We start from the raw sequence: 8,364 nt of genomic DNA on the forward strand, positions 1-8,364 counted from the left end.
AATTGCATTGGATTTTATTTAATTGAAGTTTTTATCTAGTACATTTTGTGAAATCTTTTGAAATCATGAAAACCTTAAAAAAGCAATTACAAATTAAGGCAAGAAAGAAAAAGGGAAAGAATGAGAAAGCTGAACGCTCTGAGTACCAATGACAATTCAATTGTTAAGTGCTTGTGGTGTTTATGTATCAAGCCAAATGCTTGAAAACAAAACACTTAGAAGTCAAGGTTAGGCTCAAAGTGCAAAAGCACTCCCTCAAGGCTCAAGGCTCTGAGCATCAATGATTAGAGAGTTAAGAAAAGAAACAAATGAGCTTAATGAAGTCCTCTAATTAAATGCTTGTGGTGCTTATGTATCAAGTGGTAATACTTGAAAACAAAGCATTTAGAAGTCGTAGCTTTGTTATCAACTCATGGGGGAAAGCACCCAAAAGGAGAAGCTAATAAGAAAATCAAAAGCTTGCTTCAAGGAAGAAATATAAGAAAAAGATTTCATAAATTGAGCTAGATGGAAGCATCAATCATTTACATTTCTTTTGTGATTGTAGAATACATAGAAAACTAGCTAACCATGAACATTTACTTGCTATCCTTCTTACCTTGGATTGTCAATCTTTATCGCATGACTCTTTTCTTGCTTGGGGACAAGCAAGGTTTAAGTTTGGTGTTGTGATAATATGTCACCATGTCATGTTTTTCTATGCTTTTTTTATACAAGAAATTTATAATTAGTGCTTAGTTATTGCATTCTTTTGTGCTTAAATGGTATATTTCCTTGATCTTTTGATTTTATAAATTTTGTAGGAAATAAGAAGAAAAAGAAGCAAAAGAGCACAAAATAAGCTTAAAAAAAAAAGAAAAGAGGCATTTTGGGCACATTTTGGAATTGAGGCACACTTTGGAATCTTAGGCCACGCTTTTAAAGGCGTGGTCCATTAACATGAAGCCATGGCATGATATATATGCCTTATGCATGCATTCAAGCCAATAAATAATGGCATTACATGAATGAACGTTCAAGTTCATTAATTAGCATTGCTAATAAAAATTAATGCATGTATAAAGCATTTGATCATTAAAGAATGAATGCTACATTAATACATTGGCATTAATTAATAAAGCCAATAAAAGCATGCAATATTAAAGCCAATTGGCAAAAGAACATATCAAGCCCTTTCAACGTTAATGCACTTGGCTTTATTAATTAATTAATTAATGCATGCATGATTTTTAATTGCCAATGAATAAATGAATGAACATGGTCAAACGTTGATTTGCAAAAACATCACCCAGGGAAGCAAAAAGCTTGCGCCAACGTTTGCCTCAAACTTGAGGTCAAACGTTGGCTTGAAAAATTTCACCCAGGAGGCCAAAAAGCTTGCGCCAACGTTTGCCTCAAACTTGAGGTCAAACGTTGGCGCCATTTTAGCATGAAGAAGAGTCCCTGATTGAAGATTTAATTGAGCCATGTTTGCGCCAACGTTTGCCTCAAACGTTGGGTCAAACGTTGGCCAAAAGAGATGCAAGGGAGGAGCCATGTTTGAGCTCAAGTTTGACCTCAAACTTTGAGCCAAACGTGGATGGCAGCACAAAGGGCCAGTTGCTAAAAAAGCTTAAGTCAAAGTTTGCCTCAAACTTTGACTCAAGCTTAAATGGTTCATGGCCCGATTCACAAACGGGTTTCTTCTCAAGACCAAGAACAATCAACAGAGGCCATTTTCAACCCAAATCCAAAGCAAGCAAAGCCCATTATCATCACTCAAAGGCACAAGAGATAGATAAAATAGGAATTTCATTTAATTGTAATTTATCTTTAATTTCATTTTCATTTATCATTTTCATTTTGTAAAAGCCTATATAAAGGCATTAGTTTCATTTCACTAAGGGAGGCGAGCTCTGCTAGAGCATTAGAAGGCCAGCTCCAATAGGGAGTTTTGCACTCTTTAGTTTTCATTTTGCTTTCTCTCTTAGTCTTCTTTTCTGTTTTGAAATTTTGGATTAAGATTGGAAGGAATTCTGTTTTGATTCTCTATCTGCAACTTCTTTTTACTTCTTCTGCAATCTTTCTTTTAGTTCTCTGCAACTTTTCTCTTGTTAGATCAAGGAAGGACTTCAGATCTAGACTTGTTTTCTAGTCTCCTCTACCCCTGAGATCTTCAACATCCTTTTAATTGCTGCAATTTAGCATCAGTCATTTTCTGTTTTTAATCTTTCAAGCATTTTTACTTTCTGTTGCATTGCTTCTAGTATACATTTCCTGCAATTGCTCTAAGTTCTTATTCACTGCAATTTTGCTTCTCTGCATACATTGCTCCCAATTTATTCTTCCTGCAATTGAAATTTCCAATTGCGTGATCTATTGCTCTCTTTAATTTCCAACACCCCAGCCCCTTTACTTTTCATGCAATTTACTTTTCTTGCAATTTAAGTTTCAGCTATTTTACTTTCTTGTTCTTTAAGTTACTTGCAATTTTACTTTCTGCATCTTTAAGAATCATTGCAATTTACTTTCTATTGGCTACATTTCACACAATTCACTCAATGTTAGCTTGACTAAACTAATCACCCACTAAAATAGCTTGATCCATCAATCCCTGTGGGATCGACCTCACTCTAAGTGAGTTTTACTACTTGATACGACCCGGTATACTTGTCGGTTAGATTTGTGTGTTTGGAATTCATTTTTCCACAAAAACGCCATCAAACCTGAGTATCATCAAGGATATCATCAAGCCTGTCCTTAAAGCTTTCGGCCATGTTGACCTCTTCCACCAGGGAATCAATGAAGTCGATGCTCAGGCATTCCTTAGGAATATCTGGATGCTGCATAGCTTTGACAGCATTCAGTATGAACTTTTCCTTAATGACTCTCAGGGTCACTTCCTATTTTTCAACATCAATGAGGGTTCATCCTGTAACTAGGAAAGGTCTTCCTAGGATAAGGGATGCACTCTTGTGCCCTTCTATGTCTAATACCACAAAGTCAGTGGAAAAGCCAAAGGGTCCAACCCTGACAATCATGTCCTCTATTACTCCTGATGGTATCTTAATAGATCCATCGGCAAATTGAAGGCACATGCGGGTTGGTTTGACTTCCTCAGTCAAACAGAGCTTCTTTATTAAAGAAGCAGGTATTAGGTTGATGCTTGTTCCAAGGTCACATAGAGTTGTCCTTGTACAAGCATCACCTAGAGTGCATGGTATCATAAAGCTTCCAGGATCCTTAAGCTTCTCTGGTAAGCTGTTCTGAATGGTTGTACTACATTCCTCAGTGAGAAGACTGTTTGTGTCTCTCTCCAATCCTTCTAATGACTTAGAATGTCCTTCATGAACTTTGCATAAGAAGGTATCTGTTCAAGAGTTTCTGCAAAAAGGATCTTTATCTCTAATGTTCTAAGATACTCTGCAAAACAGACAAACTGTTTATCCCTTTCCTCTTGAAGGGAGTTCATAAAAAAACCAAAATGTGGTTAACCGGTTAAAAAATCATAACCACATTTTGGTTAGCCAGTTTAACGAAACAATTTAAAAACCATATCCATATTTTTTTGAATTGGTTAACCAAAACCAAATTAAAAAAACCAGTTTTTAACCGGTTAACCAAAACCAAAACTAAATTAAAATCAAAACCTAATTTCAAAACCAAATTACATACTCTTTCTCTCTTTCTCTCTTTCTCTCTCTTTCTCTCTTTCTCTCTCTCTCTCTCCCTTCCTCTCCCTTTCTCTCTCCCTCCCTCTCCCCCTTCCTCTCTCTTTCTCTCTCCCTCCCTTCTTTCTCTTCTTCTTCTTCTTCTTCTTCTTCTTCTTCTTCTTCTTCTTCTTCTTCTTCTTCTTCTTCTTCTTCTTCTTCTTCTTCTTCTCTCTCTCTCTCTCTCTCTATTCTCTGTCCCCTTCTCTCTCTTCTTTTCACCTATTTCTCTCCCTTTTCCCTCTCTCCCCTTTCCTTCCCCCTCTCTCTCTCCCTTCTCTCTCTAACTCATTTTTCTCTTTATCTCCTCTCTCCTTTCCCTCTCTCTCCGCTTCTCTCTCTCTCTCCATCTTTTTTCCCCTTCTCTCTCTCTCTCTTCTTTTTCCCTCTTTCTCTCCTCCTCTCTCTCCCCTATCTCTCTCTTTCCCCTTCTTCCTCTCTTTCTCTCTCTCTCTCTCCCTTCTTCCTCCTCTCTCTCTCCCTTTCCCCTCTCTCTCTCCACATTGTCTTTCTTTCTCTCTCCCTTATCTCTCTATCCTTCTCTCCCCCTCTCCCCTTCCCTCTTTCTCTATCTCCCTCTCTCTTTCTCTCCTTCTCTCTCTATCTCTCCCTCCTTCTCTCTTCTCTCTCACTTCCTCTCTCTCTCTCTCTTTTTTCCTTTCCCTCTTTCTACCCTTCCGTTCTCTCTCTTCCTCTCTCTCCTCCCCTTCCTCTCTCTAATCATCTCTCCCCTTTTTCTATCTCTCCTCCTCCTCTCTCTCCCCTCCTATCTCTCTCTCTCCTCTCCTTCTCTCTCTCCCATATCTCTCTCCTTTCTCTTCTCTTTTCCCTTCTCTCTCTCTCTTTCTCTTTCTCTCTCTCTCCCCTCTCCTTTCTCTCTCTCTTTCCTTTACCTCCCCTCTCTTTCTCTCTCTCTTTTTTTTCTTTTCTCTCTTTCTTCTCTCGCTCATCTCTCTTTCCTTTTCTTCTTTCTCTCTCTCCTCTTCTTTCTCTCTTCCTTTTCTCTCCTTCCCCTCTTTCTTTTTTTACTATCTCTTTTCTCTTTCTCTCTCAACCTTCTCTCAATCTCTATCCCTCTTCCATCTCTTTTCTCCTCTTATCTCTAAAGCGAGAGAGAAGAGAGAGAAGAGGCAAATATAGAGGAGGAGAAAGAAAAAAAAAGAGATAAGAAGAGAGAAGAAGGATAAGAGAGAGAAGAAGAGAGAAAAAGAGGAAGAGAAAGAGGACAAAGAGAGAGAAAGAGAGAGTGGAGAGAGAGTGATGATGGGGAGAGAGAAGAAGAGAGAGATAGAAAAAGAGAAGGAGAGAGGGAGAAGAGGGGAGAGAGAAAGAGGGAGGGGAGAGAGAGAGAGCATGGGGAGAGAGGGGGAGAGAAGGATAGAGAGAACGAAAGGGGAGGGGGAGAAAGAGGGGAAGGAGAGAGAGAGAGATAGATAGAGAGGAGGGAGAGAGAGAGAAGAGAAAGAGAGGAGGAGAGAGAAAAATGGGAGAGAGAGAGAGAGAGAAAGAGAGAGAGAAAGAGAGAGAGAAAAGAATGAGAAAAGGAGAGAGAGAGAGAGAGAGAGAGAGAGAAAAATATTTATAGAAAATATTGAAAAGAGATAAGAAAGTTAGGAACGAAAGCAATGGAAGGGACTTCATTATTTACAAATGTTACTCGTATCATTTAGAAAGAAAAAAATTAGATTAAAAAAATTTAATTAAAAAAAGGTTTAAAATTTTGGGTTTTTGTATGTAAAAATATTAATTTTTGTGTAAAAATTAATTTTTACATGTAAAAACCAATTTTATGGTATAAAAACTAATTTTTTAGTATAAAAACCGGTTATTTTTTTAAGAACCGGTTTTATTTTAATAACCGGTTAAAAATCGGTTTTGAATTTCACTAACCGGTTAATAACCATTTTCATCATGTAAAACCAATTTGGTTAATTAACCAATACTATATTTTTGGTTAACCAAAAAACTGGTTTGGTTTTTGGATTAACCAAACCATGAACACCCCTATTCTTGATAGAGTTTCTAACGAAATGGCATCTTAGCCTTGTATTAATCAACCTTGGTTGATGAAGGCCGAATGCCATGTGATTTGGAAGGGGGGTTACTGGCTTGCTTAGGAGGGTTATTATCAATGAGTGACTGACCTCCCTTGCATGGGCGTTTAATGCCCATTCTACTGCCCCCTTGGGCGTTTGGACGCCCAATCTCTCCCCTTTCTTGGCGTTCAACGCCACTGGGGTCACCTTCCTTGGCGTTTGAAATCCTAATCTCTGTCCTTTCCTGGCGTTCAACGACAAGAGAGATACCTCTCTAGGCGTTTGAACACCCAGTCTCTGCCCTTTCTTGGTATCCAATGCCAAGAGGGATACCTCTCTGGGAGTTTGAACGCCCAGAAGTATTTTGTGCAGAGACCTGGTTATCCTTTTTGGGCTTTTCATTTTTTGTATACTGAGGTTGGGTGTTTAAGGTTTTTCCACTCCTCATTCGGATAGCCTGGCATTCATCTGTTATCTGCTTAGATAACTACTGCCTTGTTTGACTCAACTGGGCTTCTATATTCCTGTTAGAAGCTTGAGTTTCTCACAGAGCCGCTTGTAGTTCCAGCATTTGCTGGCCAAGGGTGTGCAGTTCCTGAGTCAATGGGCCATCCCGCTCTGGAGGGTTAGGTTCTGTAGCTACTGTCTTAACCTGTCCTTTTATAGAGGACTCAGGAGATGAGTACAGATGCTTATTAGTGGCAACTGTCTCAATAAGCAATTGAGCCTCTCCTATGGTCTTCCTCATGTGTATGGAACCACCAGCAGAGTGGTCCAAAGACATGTCCGTGTCTGAATGCCCATAGTAGAAGATGTCTAACTGTACCCATTCTGAAAATATTTCAATTAGACATTTTCTTAACATCCTCTTATACCTCTCCCAGGCATCATAAAGAGATTCACTGTCTCCTTGTTTGAAGCCATAGATGTGCAGCCTTAGCTGAGTCATCTTTCTTGGGGGGAAGTATTGGTTTAAAAACTTGTCCACTAACTGTTTCCAAGTTTTTACACTAGCCTTAGGTTGGTTATCCAATCATCTTTTTCTTGATCCTTCAAAGCAAAAGAAAAGAGCAATAACCTGTAGACCTCTTGGTCTATTCCCTCAGTATGTACTATGTCAACAATCCTTAAGAAATCTGCAAGAAATTCTGTAGGTTCTTCCTGAGGTAGCCCAGAATATTGGCAGTTCTGCTGCATCAGAGTAATAAGTTGAGGGTCTAATTCAAAGCTACTAGCTCTGATTTGAGGTATGCTGATACTTCTTCCATAGAAGTCAGTAGTGGGATTTGTATAAGATCCCAGAGTTCTCTTGGACTCTTCATTCCCACTTGAGTTCATGATTAAGAAAGGTAGAAGATGAAGAAGGAATAAGATATAAGGAGTGATGGTATTTTTTGTGGAAAACTGAATTTCCCAAAACACCTAAAACTCACCAGCAAGTGTACCGGGTCGTATCAAGTAGTAAAACTCACTTAGAGTGAGGTCGATCCCACAGGGATTGATGGATCAAACAACTTTAGTGGGTGATTAGTTTAGTCAAGCTAACATTGAGTGAATTTAGTGAAAATTTGAGAATAGAATGTAAAGTGCAAAGAATTTAAAGTTGCAGAAAGTAAGTGTGCAGAAATTATAAAGTGCAGTAAGTAAAATTGGACAGAAACTTAAAGAGCAAGAAATGTAAATTGCATGAAATATAAAGGGGAGTGGGTGCTGGAAATTAAAATTCAACAGGAAAGTGTAAATAGCAATCAAACAGAGAAGTAAAAGATGCAAAATCATGCAACAGATCTAAACAGAAAAGGGAAATGCTTTGAAGAATTTTAAAGACAGAAAAGCAGTGCTTAATTTGCAGCAATTTAAAAGTGGTTCAAGATCTCAGGAGTGGAAGAGACTAGATAACAATTCTAGATCTCAAATCCTTCCTTGATCCAACAAGAACAATTGCAAAATGAAAATGGAAAAGTAAATTGCAGAAGAAGAACAAGAGACGTTGCAGATGGAGAATGAAAACAGAATTTCTTCCAATCTCAATCCAAAATTTCAAAACAGAAAAGAAAACTAAGAAAGAAAGCAAAATGAAAACTAAAGAGTGCACAACTCCCTATTGGAGCTAGCCTCTTTTCTAATCGAGCTCCCCTTAAGAATTGATGTAGATGCCTTTTTATAGGCTTTTCACAAAATGAAAATGAAAATGAAAAATGAAATTCTAAACAAATTACAATTAAAAATAAATTCCTAAGCTAACTTGTTCTTGTGCCTTGAAGTGATGTCCATGGGCTTTTAAATTTTGGTGCAGGATTTAATTTGATTTTTGGACCATGGGTCACACTCCCAGGTCAAAACTCTCCCCCAAGAGCTTTAAAGCTCTCCGTAAGAGCTCTATTAGAAGCACCCCTTTGTTTTGGAGAGAAACTCCAAGTTCGAACCATGATGGAAGCATTTTGTGAGCCCTTTTTCTTACATTTTCATGAGGAGAGCGCTACTTCCTTGCTTCCCTTAGTCTCCCTCTTCGAATCCTGGTGAAGCCACTTTGATTCATTTTTGCTTGTTTTTGGTCCTTAAAGATGCCTTTCACTCGTACCTCAATTTCATGCCAAATATGGATTGCCATATATCGTTGGAAAGCTCTAAATGTCAGC

This window comes from Arachis ipaensis, chromosome B05 (assembly GCF_000816755.2).
Source record: "Arachis ipaensis cultivar K30076 chromosome B05, Araip1.1, whole genome shotgun sequence".
NCBI lineage: Eukaryota > Viridiplantae > Streptophyta > Magnoliopsida > Fabales > Fabaceae > Arachis > Arachis ipaensis.